Source organism: Myotis myotis, unplaced genomic scaffold, assembly GCF_014108235.1.
Source record: "Myotis myotis isolate mMyoMyo1 unplaced genomic scaffold, mMyoMyo1.p scaffold_m19_p_4, whole genome shotgun sequence".
Classification (NCBI taxonomy): Eukaryota; Metazoa; Chordata; class Mammalia; order Chiroptera; family Vespertilionidae; genus Myotis; species Myotis myotis.
This window is the reverse complement of record NW_023416346.1, coordinates 44,971,622-44,987,199: the sequence shown is the minus strand read 5'-3', so window position 1 is coordinate 44,987,199 and position 15,578 is coordinate 44,971,622. Positions and strand designations below refer to the sequence as shown.

At 38.7% G+C, this 15,578-nt stretch overlaps 1 pseudogene; it reads right to left on the bottom strand.

Moving 5' to 3' along the window:
- Positions 1-5,573: 5,573 nt before the first annotated feature.
- LOC118653388 lies at positions 5,574-15,142 on the bottom strand (annotated as a pseudogene).
- Between the last annotated feature and the right edge of the window lie 436 nt (positions 15,143-15,578).

Below are 15,578 nucleotides of genomic sequence, written 5' to 3'. Positions count from 1 at the left end.
GGGCAGGCAGGAAGCTTGGCTTCCTCCATCACTGGGGCAACTAAGCCTCCTGCTTGCTCCAACTCGGTGGCTGCTGACCGCCATCTTGGTTGGGTTAATTTCCATATAGTTCCTCTGATTGGCTGGTGGGTGTGGCTTGGGGTTAGCAGAGGTGTGGTCAATTTGCATGTTTCTCTTTTATTAGATTAGATTGACAAATTAAAATGTTAACAATCTACACTAATAATAGAGAAACATGCAAATTGGTGTCACTCTGTTACGCCCACCAGCCATTCAGTATGAGTATGCAAATTAATCCAACAAAGATGGCTGTTAATTTGCATCTGCAGGCATATAGGGAAGACTGAAAACTGAAGATGACTGAAGACTGAAGAGGCTTGGCTTCTCCTCTGCAGTGGGAGCCAAAGGCCTGTGTCCCGGGTGCTGGAGGAAAACCGGTGCCGGCAGCCAGGAAGGAAGGTCTATTGCATGAATCTCTTTGTGCAGTGGGCCTCTAGTAATGATAATAATAACAATATAATAATGACTAACAAGATTGAGTTCTTGCTGTGTCCTGTCTAGGACGTTTTGGGCTTTATTTGCATAATTTAATCTTTTCAACTGCTATTTAATGTGGGTTCTAGTATTACCTGTTTTACAGTTGAGGAAACTGAAACCCACAATGCAGGCATGTGCCCTGACCGGGAATTGAACCACGACTTCCTGGTTCATAGGTGACGCTCAACCACTGAGTCACGTCAGCCGGGCCAGAGAGACTTTCTAATTTGCTCAAGGTTGCAAAGCTAAATTTGCAAGTTTCCAGAGCTGAAATTTGAATCCAGCTTCATAGAGAATCCCAAAGTCTGAACCCTGGCACAGCACTGAGTACCATTTCTCATTATAGGAATAAGTTTATGTTTTAAATCTTTGCTTCTACATTTCCCCCCAAATTTGAGTACCTCTTTCATCTTACCTTTTGGTTGTATTTAGATATATTATCTCTTCTTACTAAAGTAATACATTTTTGTAAGTGTATTATGCATTAGAAGGGGTTGTACTAGAGGTTAAGAAATTAAAATCTGGAGCCTGAATGCCTGGGATCATAAGTTCTGCCACTTATCTGTGTGACTGTGAGAAAATTACTTTATGTTTCTCCTAGTTTCCTTAGCTACATAACTAGTACTAACATGTAGTTTATTTGTTGGTTGTGAGGATTAAATGAGATAATATATATAAAGTATTACAATAGCACATGCTCAAAAATAATGAGATATAGTTTACAGATAACAAAAATTCCATGTTATAGCTATAGTGTAAATATATTTCCTTTGTTTCCATTTATCCACCCATTCATACATGTATTCATTTATCCTTATATTTACTGTTTCATTTTGCGAACCCATTCTGAGTACACTGGGCAAGGTGCTTCCCGTTTTCAGAGTGTTAAACTCTGTAAAATCTTCAGGAGTTAATTTCTTTGGTGAAACTCCTGCTTGGGGAAGGATGTTGTATAAGAATGTTTTGATTAATTTCTCTTTTTGCACAGGCCAAATGGCAATATGAGGCATTCAAATGATCAAAGTTCATATGGAAAACCGTTTTCCACTTGCTACCTTTCTAAGATACTGGCAAGGTTTTAAGATTTAATTTTATGAAGACTACTAAAAATGTACAGGAGGTAAGAAGTGCTATTATTCTAAAATAGTAGCTCTATTATAATCTAGATAATATTGGAAGGAGATGACCTTCCCATAGCATGGTAGCAGTTGATAAGAAACAGTTGATATCAACTGTTAATAAGAGCTATTTATATGCATTACCTAAATTAAAATGGAGAACCAGGCAGATCTATATCCTGGTGAAGAGCCTTGGCCATGAGATTAGGCCTATAGAATAGGCCTGTTTAGAAAATGCGTGGGCTCTGGCACCAAACTGACTTTGTAGTCATAAATGATTTAGAGAAAGTCTTTGACCTTTATATGTGAGAATATATCATCAAGTTCCCAGGATCCCTGGTCTAAAGTTGGCAAGAAGTAAGTTGGTCTCTGCTGGGAGATATTGTTTGTACTTGTAACAGATTTCTGATATAAATGGAGGGTGTGGTTTTTTCAATAAGTAATTGTGAGGCTCTGGCCAAAAGAGGCTAAGAACTTAGAGGCAATACAGGCAATTTGCAATGAATAGCTTCACCTTGAAAGTACCACAAAGTCAGCTCGTTTAAGATAGTCTCATGGGACTGCTTTCTGCTGACATTGTTAGTAAGTGTCTAATAGTTTTAATTGTATTGGTTCAGGTGTACTGGATTAGGGCTTGTTTTAAAAAGTTGCCAGATACCCCTATGGGTATTATTATCTCAATTTGAAGAAACTATTAGGATTTTAAACACAATTACCTACTGCCAAAGATTACTTTGCACTAGTAGAAGCATACACTGGTGAAGTCACCCAACACTTATTGCACATAATGTTTCCTCTGCCTGTAGTGAGTGCTCTATTCCTACTCTTTTCTTGGCCAACTCCTATTTATCTTTCAAATCTCAGCTCAAACATTTCTTCCTCAGAGAAGTCATCTCTGACACTTACTGAAAGTTTACTTAAGAGCTGGGCACTATGCTGAGATATTTATATGCATTACCTAAATATTTTCCCTACATTAAAGAGGAGACATTTGATGCTTAGAGGAATTAAATCATTTGCCAAGAACCACATAGCAAATAAGTGGTCAAGTTTAATCTCTAGCATTGGTTCATCTTATGCTATAGCCCACATTTCCTTTCTTTCTTTCTTTCTTTCTTTCTTTCTTTCTTTCTTTCTTTCTTTCTTTCTTTCTTTCTTTCTTTCTTTCTTATTTTCTTTATTATCTTTCTTTCTTTCTCTCTTTATTTCTTTCTATCTCACTTTCTTTCTTTTCTTCTTTCTTGACACAATGCTATATTACACTTGAGTCAATTATGCTTATGAGTTTACTACAGCTTATGATAGGAATGAGCAAAAGCCACTGTGAACTAGATGACCAGAGAATTGTGGCTACAGATTTTGCCTTCTTTCAGATAAACATTAACCTAGAAGGTTGATTTAGGCCAGGGTGCAGTGTTTAGAGTTTCTAGGCTTGGTGGTGGTGAGGCAGGATTTATCCATGGACAATTACAAAAGAAAGAATCTTATGTCTCTTGGAGAAATTAAAATGGAAAACCAGGCAGATCAATCAATGTGTGCATCAATGCATAGAAGTGAGACAGAGAGGGAGGATGTAGATATTTTATTCCTTTTTCATTCAGCAAGTATTACTTGCATTGTTCTAATTGCCGAGGATAGAGGTATATAATACAGATAGATGTATTACTTCCCTTATGGAACTTTTGTTGCACTGTACATTTCCACCATCAGAGTATGAGTGCTCCAATTGCTCTGTATCCTGGACAACAGTTGATATTATCAGATTTTTCATTTTTTCCATTCTACTGGAACAAAGGTAGATGATAAGGATGATGTGTATGAAAGGTTACAGTGAGGCAGTGGGACAGAAACTGGAGAAATCACTAACAATTGGAAGTTTGAAAACTGTGGAGGAAATCAAGGAATGGGGGAGTTTAGAGCAAATCCCTGAGCTCCAACAACATGATTATGATAAGGCTTGCAGCTTTGACTTTATCAGTGATGGCAAACCTATGACATGTGTGTCAGAGGTGACACGCGAACTCATTTTTTTGGTTGATTTTTCTTTGTTAAATGGCATTTAAATATATAAAATAAATATCAAAAATATAAGTCTTTGTTTTACTATGGTTGCAAATATAAAAAAACCTTCTATATGTGACACGGCACCAGAGTTAAGTTAGGGTTTTTCAAAATGCTGACACGCCGAGCTCAAAAGGTTCGCCATCACTGGACTATATCCTAGGAAGAAAAACTAGTAAGGGTTCTAAACCAATTTCTATAGTAATGATCATAATTACCATTTATTAAGATCTACTATGTAAGAAGCATTGGGCCAGGCACCTCACATATATTATGTACCTGTGAGATCTACCTGTGAGACAGCATTATCCCCAGTTTATAGATAAATTGACTATGACTTAGACTGGTTGAATACTGGCCCAAGATGAAACAACTACAAATGGCATATCTGAGATTCAAGCACAGAATTTTGATTCTAAAGTCAGATTCTTTTGGGGTTGATTTGCTGACTCTCCAAACATGTAAAGGAATGAATTCCAGTGCAGATGGAAGGATGTTGAACATGGTTAGACGTCAAGAAAATGAAGATTAATGCCACAATGAGATAACCCTTCATACACATCATTCTTATCATCTACCTTTGTTCCAGCAGAATGGAAAAAATGAAAAATCTGATAATATCAAATGTTGTCCAGGATACAGGGCAATTGGAACACTCATACTCTGCTGGTGGAAATGAAACAAACACTGTAAAGTAGTTTGGCAGTTTCTTATAAAATTAAACATATACCTGCCATATGACCCAGCAATTCTATTCCTAGTTGTTTACCCAAGAGAAATGAAAACATATATTCACACAAAAATTTGTGTGCAAATGTTGATAGCAGTTTTTTTTCCATAATAGTTTCAAAATGGAAACAACTCAAATTTCCATAAGTAGGTAAATGAGTAAACAAATTTCCATCATTAGGTAAATAATAGATCCATACAATGGAATACCCTGAAGCAATATGAAGAAATGAATTATCAATCATGCAACACTATAGAGTCCCTAAAAACATCATATTAAGCAAAGAAGCCTACCTCAAAAAAAATGTGATTCCATTTTCTTGAAGTTCTCAAATAAGAAAACTAATTATCTATCATAATAAAAGTGTAATATGCTAATTAGACCGAATGTCCTTCTGGACAAAGCGGGGCTGTGAGGGAAGCCTGGGCCCCGGGTGCCTGCTGGTGGCTGGAGGGAAGCCCGGGTCCCAGGTGCTGGAGGGAAGCCGGTGCCAGCAGCCAGAAGGAAGGCCTACTCTTGCACGAATTTTGTGCATCAGGCCTCTAGTGTTTATATAAAATAAGATTAGTATCTGCCTATGTGTGTGGGATGACTGCAAAGGGACATGAACATGAGAGAATTTTCTTTGGTGACAAAAATGCCTTATGTCTTTTTTTTTTCTAAAAAAAAATTTAGCCAGAGAGCTTCTGAAGGCACTTGGTTTCTGTTGAGTATAGAAAAGGCAGTAAAATGGCAACTGTACAGGGTGCATGATAGGTGGGAACAAGGCAGGGGGAGCAGAGGAGGGACAGAGATATTGGGGGAAGAGACACATTGGGAAAAGGGGGGTGGAAATATCAGACTGGACCTTAGAACAGACAGTCCTGGTCTCTAGCCACTCCTGGTACGGGCAGACGAGCATACAGATACATAGACAAACATTCACTCTGAGCCTAGGAGCCTCTGCTGCCCTGCTCAAGCAGGGATTAGTCAGAGCCAAGTGTAGGCGAATTTGAGCATATGCAGAGGTTTCAAACCCTCCCTGGACTCTGACCCTCAGGCACACAATGTCACCTTTATTCACCCAGAGGCTTCCTCAGGGCCTAGACAACGAGGACCAGCACAGGCCATGAGGAAGGAGAAGTCAGCTAGAAGAGAAAACCTCCAGCCCACTCCTGTCCATACCTGAAGGAGAAGGAAGGTGCAGAAACAGGCAGCCAGTGCAGCCCTCTGTCCATCCATGGTCTCACAATTGCCTGGAACAGGAAGGAGAAGACAGCCTCCAGCACCAGGCTCAGAGACAGACAGAAGGCTATGATGGCGCCAGCTGTTTCCCCCTCAGCCAGCTTTACTTCCTTTAGCCTGAAGCACATGCAGAGACTGGCGAGGTAGCTAGGAAGAAAGTGACCCAGGTGTCATCCTCAAAGACCATAGCCAGGTATCCCTGGGGCTGGATATTGCACAGTAGCAGCAGGGACACAAAGCCCAGCCAGACCAGCACCAGCTTGGTAGCCAGTAGCTGTTCTTCCCAGACAACATGGATATGGTTGTAAGGCTCCGGCCCACTCAAAGACATTGGAAGTCAAGAAACAGGACACAGGAATAAAGTAGTCTCCCCAGGTGCTAGTGCCTGCAATGTTGGACTTGACCTCAGAGGTAATGGCAGGAAGCTCCCCAATAGTGACTGTGAAGATGAAGCCAATGGAGAGAACCAAGACTAAGATATATTTGAGGATGGCTTAGATTGAGTGGCTTTTGTTGGTGGGCTGATAGTTGGAGGCTGAAACTTCAAACTCCACTTTGCCTTCTCTTGGCTCCTCTCCTTCACTAATGAGGTCCAACTTGGTCTCCTCCTTTCTAGGCCCTTTGAGCTTGAGCTGCTGGTAGTAGAAGTACCATTCCAGCTGGGGCAGGCCCAGGTAACAGATAATGGTCAAAATGATGACCCCACAGGTTGTGGTAAAATAGCCAAAGGAACTTTCTGATGGCTCCAAGCCACTGGTGATGGTGCAGATCATGGTCACTGAGGCAAAGAAAGGTAAGATGCCTGTCAGGCTCTGGCCACTCATGATGGGGCCATGTAGCTGGCAGACCAGACCAAAAGGCTGCCCTGCAGGATGGCACCGAATGAATTAATGGGCATGATCTTGATCTTTGTGATGATGAAGAAGGGCAGGGCATCCAGGTGCACCGTCATCAGGATAGCAGTGATCAGGAACACCAGCAGGATTGCCATCAGGCTGCCCCAGACTAGAACGGACTGGGGTATCCTCTGTTGCAGGAAAAAGTCAAGGCAGGCAAAGAGCAGCCAGGGGCAGCATGGCACATAAGATCATGACATTGTTGAAGCCAGCACTCAAGAGAATTCTGCTCCAGAGAGGGTGCTTTTTGTAATTCAAAACTCTCTTGTAGGGTGTGTAAAGAATTAGGCAAACCTGCACAATCTGAGGGAACAGTCTCCAAATGTTAACGCATCTTCAGACATCAGCCACAAGTTCAGGGAACCCCGAGGGCTAAAAATTTGGTAGTTTCCCCAATCATTCTCAAGGTTCAATATTTCACTAGAACAGTGGTTCTCAACCTTCTGGCCCTTTAAATACAGTTCCTCATGTTGTGACCCAACCATAAAATTATTTTTGTTGCTACTTCATAACTGTAATGTTGCTACTGTTATGAATTGTAATGTAAATATCTGATATGCAGGATGGTCTTAGGCAACCCCTGTGAAAGGGTCATTTGACTGCCAAAGGGGTCGCGACCCACAGGTTGATAACCGCTGCACTAGAACAACTCACAGAACTCAGGAAAACACTATACTTATAGTTACAGTTTTGTTATAGCACAGAGATACACGTTAGAATCAGCCAAAGGAAGAGATGCAAAGAGTGAAGTCTGGGAGGGTTCCAAATGTGAAGATTTCATCTTCCTCAGAGAATGTTGCCAACCAGGGGCTTGATCACGTACTGCCTTCGGGGCTGGCCTTTAGTTTCCAGCCCCTCCCAGCATTTCAGGGTAATACCTTTCATCTCTAGTTCCTCCAGAGGTCAGAACTGATATGGTGTGGCTCCTATCCCCCATCATAAATCACGTTGTTAGGTTGTCTGGTGACCAGAGACCTTAGGCAAACAAAGGCACTCCTATAAGGAAGAACATTCCAGGGGACTAGAGATTACCGCCCAATAGCCATGGGCAATGGCCTGAACTCTGTTTAGGTAAAGTTAATTCTTCATTACATAGGGTGCTCACAGATTTACAATGGTTATATTTTACTTGTGGATTTATCATTTTTATATTATGAAAACTTCCAATCTACTTGTCTGATATTAATATAGCTATACCAGATTTCTTTTGGTTAGTGATTACGTAGTGTATCTTTGAAACTCTAATCTTGTCTTATATGATTGCTGGAGAAACTGCTCTGATTTTCAGAGGCATTCTGCTCATGATTTTAGCCTCCTATCCCATGCATCCCCGTATGCAGCACATATTTTGAGGATGAAGTTGACTGCATAATTGAGCTCCCCTCTCCCAATCTCTGACAAAAGCACTACTGATTTCTATGTTCCCTTGTAGTAACCCTTCTTCTGGGCATTGCACCAAGATTTGCAACAGATTTTCAGCCTTCTACCTGCACTCAGAATTGACCATTGTTTCTAGGTAAATGTGGCAGCAGAGAACATCTCACATCTCTGATTCTTCTGTTTCCTAAGTCTTACGTTTTCTATGTCTAAACACCTCAGCATTTCTGCTGCCCTCTTTTAGATGATTTCAGAAAATTATCTGGCTCTGCAGTTATCCCATTACAATTATAATGAAAGTTCTTCCATGAAGTTGAATATATCTTCTAACTTTCCTCCAAATCTTGTCTTCTCCAAGTTAAATACCCCAGTTTTATTTATTTATGCCTCAAGTAATATGGCTTCAAAAGCAGTCGCCATCCTTGTTGTCTCCATTGGATATTGGAATGAATCAGAATATTCTTGACGCTGGCTGATTAAAATAGAACAGGATATTTCATTCTGAATATTGTATGTAGCCCTATTAATGTAGCCTAATGTTACATTTTTTTTGAATATTTTAGTAGCCATGTCACAGTATTCTCTTGTATTAGTTTAGTAGGTAACTAATGTGGATGAAAAAGGGGCTAGATACTAAACCTGAAAAGCTCAGGGGAGGCCTGCATGGCAGGCCTTACAAACTCAGAGACTGAAAGTAACCACTTAAGATGATCTGAACATAAAAATTCCTAACTGAAAGCAGGTCATGGTGGGTAGTCACGTTCTAGGTGTAGCTTCCCTGACAAAAATCAATCTTTACCGTAAGTGAACCTTTCTATTGCCTTTTTGCATCTAAGATAACATACCTTTGAAATGTCAGAGTAATCTTTTTCTCCACATCCCTCAAGGTACAACCACTGGTATAAGAGCATGAGATCACGGAACCCCACATTATCATCTTGTTCCCCTGCATACCGTTTCTATGTGATGTAAATGTTAAGTATTAACTCTCTGCTACCCATCAGTGTAAAAGAAGTGTATGTCTCCTAACCCCAGAGGTTTCCCTGTTTCTCTTTCTCCTGCCCTCTTAGTCTTCCACCAATGGATTTCATGTAACCCTCCTTACATCTCCCCATTTCATTTTAATATATAAAATAAGCTGAAAAACTGCTATTTTCTGGAGCATTATCTCAATCTGTTGAGACTTTGCTTCCAGCAATTGTCGTCATTTTGGCTCAAGTAAACTCATAAAAATTCTCTACAGGTTTGGACATTTCTTACGTCAACACTAACATTTTCAGAATTTCACACGAACATCTCTCTCTCTCATATTACTACCCTTCTGCTATTATTAACATATATTGAGCACTGTGCTCTATATGCGTTAACTCTTTTTATCCTCACATCAATTACCTTGTGAAGCAAAGTATTATCTCTATTTTGCAAATGAAGAAAATGAGAGGTCTCTTAACTTGCCCAAAGTCATAATAGTGAATCTAGAATTTAAGATGACAAATTCATCCCAGTTTGTCTGAGACTTTCTGAAGTTTAGTACCAAGATTATTATACCCTAAGAAACTTCTTATTCCTTGGCAAACTTGGATGTTTGGTCATCATACTTAGACCTGACTGTAATATATCTGTAGCCTGAACTCAGGTTCTTAATTATTTCAGACCATTGCTTCCTTGAGATAATAGATGTATTCAAATGTTTGATGTTATGTGTTGTGATCTGTTATCTTGGTATTGTGCTTGAGTAGGAAAAGCTAAGACCAGTGGGCAAAAGTTACAGAGGTGCTATGTCATTTCAATATAAGAAGGAACTTTTTAACAATCAGTTCTGTCCAAATATACAGTGTATTGACTCAAAGAGATATATGGTGTTGTGTATTTTTTTAAACTTAGTGCAAGAATGCTAAATATACTCTTGTTAAATTCTAATCTTATATGCTTCATCACATAGTTGAAATCTTTGAATGTCATTTTCAGATAAATCTTTAAATACTAAAGTAAAGGTAGTTCTACAAGAAACTAAAACAACAGGTCAAATAGTGAGCTTTCATCTGAATTTATTGAAGTCCACAATACAGAATATCTAGAAGAATGGGTCTTGCTTCAATCTTCTACAAATACAACTTTTCTGAGATGTTTTACCAATACCCTTTGAGACAGCATGGAGGGACCTGGAGAGTATTATGCTAAGTGAAATAAGCCAGTTAGAGAAAGACAAGTATTACATGATCTCATTCAGATGTGGAATCTAATGAATAAAATAGATCCAGAAACATAGAAGCATGGAATGGACTATTGAATCTGAGGGAAGGTGGGAGAGAGTAGGTCGGCAGGAAGAGGTCAACCAAAGAACTTGTATGTATGTATGCATAACCCATGGACTTGGACAATAGTGTGGTGAAGGCCTGGGGCCAGGGGTAGGGAGGACTGAGGTGGGGTAGAAGGGGGAGGTAGGTTAGAAGGGATCAATGGGGGAAAAAGGGGACATATGTAATACTTTCAACAATAAAGGTTCTTAAAAAATAGGAACTCTATAGCACTTAGTTTGAAACCTTAGTAAAGAGTGAGGGCCTGAAGTGCTAGTGTTTTACACTGCTTGATGGCAATAGACATATGCTTCAGAAACCAGATGATTTGGGTATATCATAATGTTGACAAAGAGGACTTAATTTTCTCAGCAGACATTAGTTTCTCTACATTTAACTTTCAACCAAACAAATTAAAATTATTTAAGAGCACTAGGGCACCATTTGTGATTGGTACTTTGGAGGTTGATGGAAATTTTGAAGGAAGGCCTACTCTTGCACGAATTTCATGCATCGGGTCTCTAGTAATATAATAATCTCACAATAGAATTAGACTGCCTGTATTCAAATCCCAGTTCTGTCACTTAGAAGATGTTGGCCTTGGAAAATTAACTTCACATCTCTCTGTCACAGTTTTCTCACTTGTAATTCAGAGATGGTAATGGTGATGATGATGAAAATAAAAACTTCCCCATATTGAAGACTTGTTATGAAGATGAAATAAGTTGATGTATTAGAAACAATATTTCTCAACTTCAGTTGCATATTGTAATCACTTGGTGAGCTTAAAAAAACTAATTCTTGGACTGGTACTACGCCCAGATATTCTAATTTAATTGCTTTTCAGTGAGGTCTGTTCATCTGGAATTTTATAGCTCCCCAGATGATTCTAATTTGCAGCCAAGGTTAAAAACCCCTGATCTAAAGTAATTATGAGTGTCTGGCAAATATTAAGCATTTGATAGGTGTTAGTTATTATCATAGGACTTAGAAGTTGGGGTGATAGTTTTCTTAAATTTTTATATACACTATTATAAAGTTATCTGTAAATGAAAAACTACCTTTCACATATTCCTGTTAACATAACTTCCCTTTCTCAAGAGCATAATAGATTTAAGATTTTGTTTTGTTTTGTTTACACAATTTATTCCCACTCTGCCTATTTTTCTTTATTCTGGCAGGGAAAGGCAAGCTGTAATCCAATAATACTGACCCGATGCATACAGATAAAGTGTGCAATTGGTTCCAGATTTATTCCATAAACTGCCTTTTAAAAGAGTTGGATGCAGTTTTTTTCTTGTCCCATTCTGATTTATACAACTAGCTCTAGGTGATGGATTTATAGGGAAATTAACTTCCTAGTCCACAGAGAGTCCATGTGCAAGGTCTTGATAACCCCCCACCCAACACAACATTGAAGTCATTTGATTATTATCTTATAATTTGCAAAGAGTTCATAAAGATGAAAGGATTTTCAAAGTGTAGTCAGATCCTTAAAAACAGCATGATTCTTAGGAGAAGATAAAAACCCTGCATTATATTATATTTATCTTATTAAGGAGATCATGACATAGAAGGAAAGAAAAGGTTCTTGCTGATATTCCTCAGTGTCCTCCAGAAGTAAGCTTAGGGCCTGGTCCTCTACTAACATATTTTCATCTTATAGTTAGAAAGTAAAATGCCTAAAACCCTTGAAAATATGGAGATTTATTTTCTAAAATATAGGTCTCTTTCAAACATCTGATACTACCATTCAGAAGAAAAGCTTACACATTAGAATTTGTATGTTTTAAGACCCAGTTTAACCACATTCCATGATAAAAATCTTAGGCATTGGAAGATGTAGAAAGACGACCTCTACTTTGTCTAGCAAGCACAGCTATGAATTTTTTTTAAAAGCCTTAATTGAAACTGTAGCTGCAGGTTCTGAGATGAACAGAAACTGGCAAATCTATTTCATTTATGTTGAAATACACTATGGTTTGTGTTACAAATATTTGAAGGTTTTTAAATCTAAATTACCTGCTGTGAGGTAGGAATAACTGGAGATTCAACCAGGATGAGAGTTGCCATAAATCAATGACCCTCAGTCATAGATGTCTGCCACAGATTCCTGGAGCCCTTCCCCACTCACACTAAGTCAGAAACTCTGAGGATGGGCAAGAACATTTTTAAAAACCATAAATGTGATTTCTATAAACTACAGCTGAAAAGAGCTGAATTAGATATAACCAAGTATAAATTTTCAATAGGGGATAAAATATTTACTCCAAGTGCAGTAAAGTTGAGTGCTATTGACCATCCTCCTGGTGAAATCAACCCGTTAATCAACACTCTTCGGTATGTTAATTTAACTTTGTAACTGGGAACTCATCTAGTCATATTTTGTACTCGTAATTTTCCATTTCATTCATGAAATTATCAAAAATTTTGCCAAATGCTTTAGAAAGCCTAGCAACATTGTATTTGTTAATACCAATTTAGAAATATTAGTTTTAAAGGAAGTGGTGATGTCTGAAACATACTTTCAAATGGTTCAGAAAAAAGAAAACATTATATTTGAAAACAGAGAAAAAAATTATATATACACCCTGGCTGGTATGGCTCAGTTGGTTGAAGCATTATCCCATGTACCGAAGAGTCAACCAGTTCAATTCTTTTTTTTTTTTTAATATATTTTATTGATTTTTTTACAGAGAGGAAGGGAGAGAGATAGAGAGTTAGAAACATCGATGAGAGAGAAACATCGATCAGCTGCCTCCTGCACATCTCCTACTGGGGATGTGCCCGCAACCCAGGTACATGCCCTTGACCGGAATCGAACCTAGGACCTTACAGTCTGCAGGCCGACGCACTATCCACTGAGCCAAACCGGTTTCGGCAGTTCAATTCTTGGTCAGGGCACATACCCAGGTTTTGGGTTCTGATCCCTGGTTGGGGCAGTCAGTCAAATTTTCTCTCTCACATTGGTCTCTCCTTCTCTTCCCCGTTCCCCTCTCTAAAGAACTGGCATTAAAAAGAAAAAGGAAAACATATATGTGTGTATATGGAGAGCGAGAGTGAGAGTGAGAACGCATATGTGGCAAAATGTTAACATTTGGAAAATGTAAGTGAATATGTGTGTGTTCATTGAATTATTCCTTCAACTTTTCTATAACTTTGCAATTTTTTTAAAATGTGAAAGTTGGGGAAAAAAGAAGTGAGGAAAATCTAATAGGATCACCTCCTGATAAAACCATGCCAGTTCCACATGAGTAGTATTTTTCTTTTTAAGTGTTTGAAAATCAATCTGTTTTAACTGTTCTGAGATCCAATTTTTCACCAGTTTTGAAAATTAAGGCAACATTTACCTATATTCAAATTCTTTTGTTTGTTTGTTAGTTTTTCTTTATTGATTAAGGTATTACATATGTGTCCTTATCCCCTCATTGCCCCCCACCCCCTCACTCATGCCCTCACCCTCCTGGTGTCTCTGTCCATTGGTTAGGCTTATATGCATGCATACAAGTCCTTTGGTTGATCTCTCCCCTTTAACCCCTCCCTCCCCTACCTTCCCTCTGAGGTTTGACAGTCTGATCAATGCTTCTCTGTCTCTGGATCTGTTTTTGTTCATCAGTTTATTTTGTTCATTATATTCGGCAAATGAGTGAGACCATGTAATATTTATCTTTCTCTGACTTATTTCGCTTAGCATAATGTTCTCCAGCGTCATCCATGCTGTTGCAAATGGTAGGAGTTCCTTCCTTTTTACTGCAGCATAGTATTCCATTGTGTAGATGTGCCAAAGTTTTTTAATCCACTCATCTGCTGATGAGCATTTAGGCTGTTTCCAAATCTTAGCTATGGTAAATTGTGCTGCTATGAACATAGGGGTGCATATATCCTTTCTGATTGGTGTTTCTTCTTTCTTTGGGATGTATTCCTAGAAGTGGGATCACTGGGTCAAATGGGAGTTCCATTTTTAGTTGTTTGAGGAAACTCCATACTGTCTTCCACAGTGGCTGTACCAGTCTGCATTTCCACCAGCAGTGCATGAGGGTTCCTTTTTCTCCGCATCCTCACCAGCATTTGTCATTTGTTGATTTGTTGATGATAGCCATTCTGACAGGTGTGAGATGGTACCTCATGGTCATTTTGATTTGTATCTCTCATATGATTAATGACTTTGAGCATGTTTTCATATGTCTCTTGGCCTTCCTTATGTCTTCTTTCGAAAAGTATCTATTTAGGTCTGTTGCCCATTTTTTTTTTATTGGGTTGTTTGTCTTCCTTTTGTTAAGTTGTATAAGTTCCCTGTAAATGTTGGAGAATAAACACTTATCGGAGATAACTTGGGCAAATATGTTCTTCCATGCAATGGGTTTTCTTATTGTTTTGTTGATGGTTTCTTTTGCTGTACATAAGCTTTTTATTTTGATGTAGTCCCATTTGTTTATTTTCCCTTTAGTTTCCATTGCCCTAGGACAGTGATGGCGAACCTATGACACGCGTGTCAGAGGTGACACACGAACTCATTTTGGGTTACACGCATTGACAGAGACAAAAAATTACTTAATTCAAATATTTGTCTCTCGCCACGGCCAGAGTTGGGCATCACTCGAGTAATATTATTACTCACGTTACTCATGATCAATAATGCAATTCTAAAACCGGATGTAAACATGTACATTGGTGTTGTGTAGCAAAGATACATTTTGGAAACATCCAAGATACATTGTTCCAATAATGACATTAACATAAAAAGGTTAAGAATTGCACTATAAAGAGATTAATCTTTACTCATGACATTTTATTTTTACTCGAGTGACAAAATACTCAATTATGGAAATGGCCTTGTTATTGTCAACATAAGCTTCCCGTGCATTCGGGTGCCTTTGGCAAATGGACGCACTTGATCGCCATGTTCGTTAGGAGACAGGAGTGGGAGGGTTAGAAGAAAAAGATATACAGTGCAACAGTGCTCGATGAGAAATTCTGCGTGTCGGATAATTGATTACAACACCATATATTTGTTGGTTATACATACTATCTTTGAATTGTTTTGCACCAGGAGTCAGTGCAACAACACTGCAAAAAGTTAGTAGGTAAGAAACCTATCAACCTTTTATAAAAAACGCCGTGATTAGTATTTATTTATTTTTGCAGCCTTGTGATGGAGAATCAAAAAAATAAAAAAGCAAGATTGAATGATAAAGGAAGTGGAAGTAGCAGTAGCCGACCCTTTCAAGATGTATGGATGGAGATGTACGGGATTGTCGACAGAAACAACAGATCATTGTGTATACTGTGTAATGAAACGGTAGTAAGCAGAACATGGAATGTAAAGAGACATTTTGAA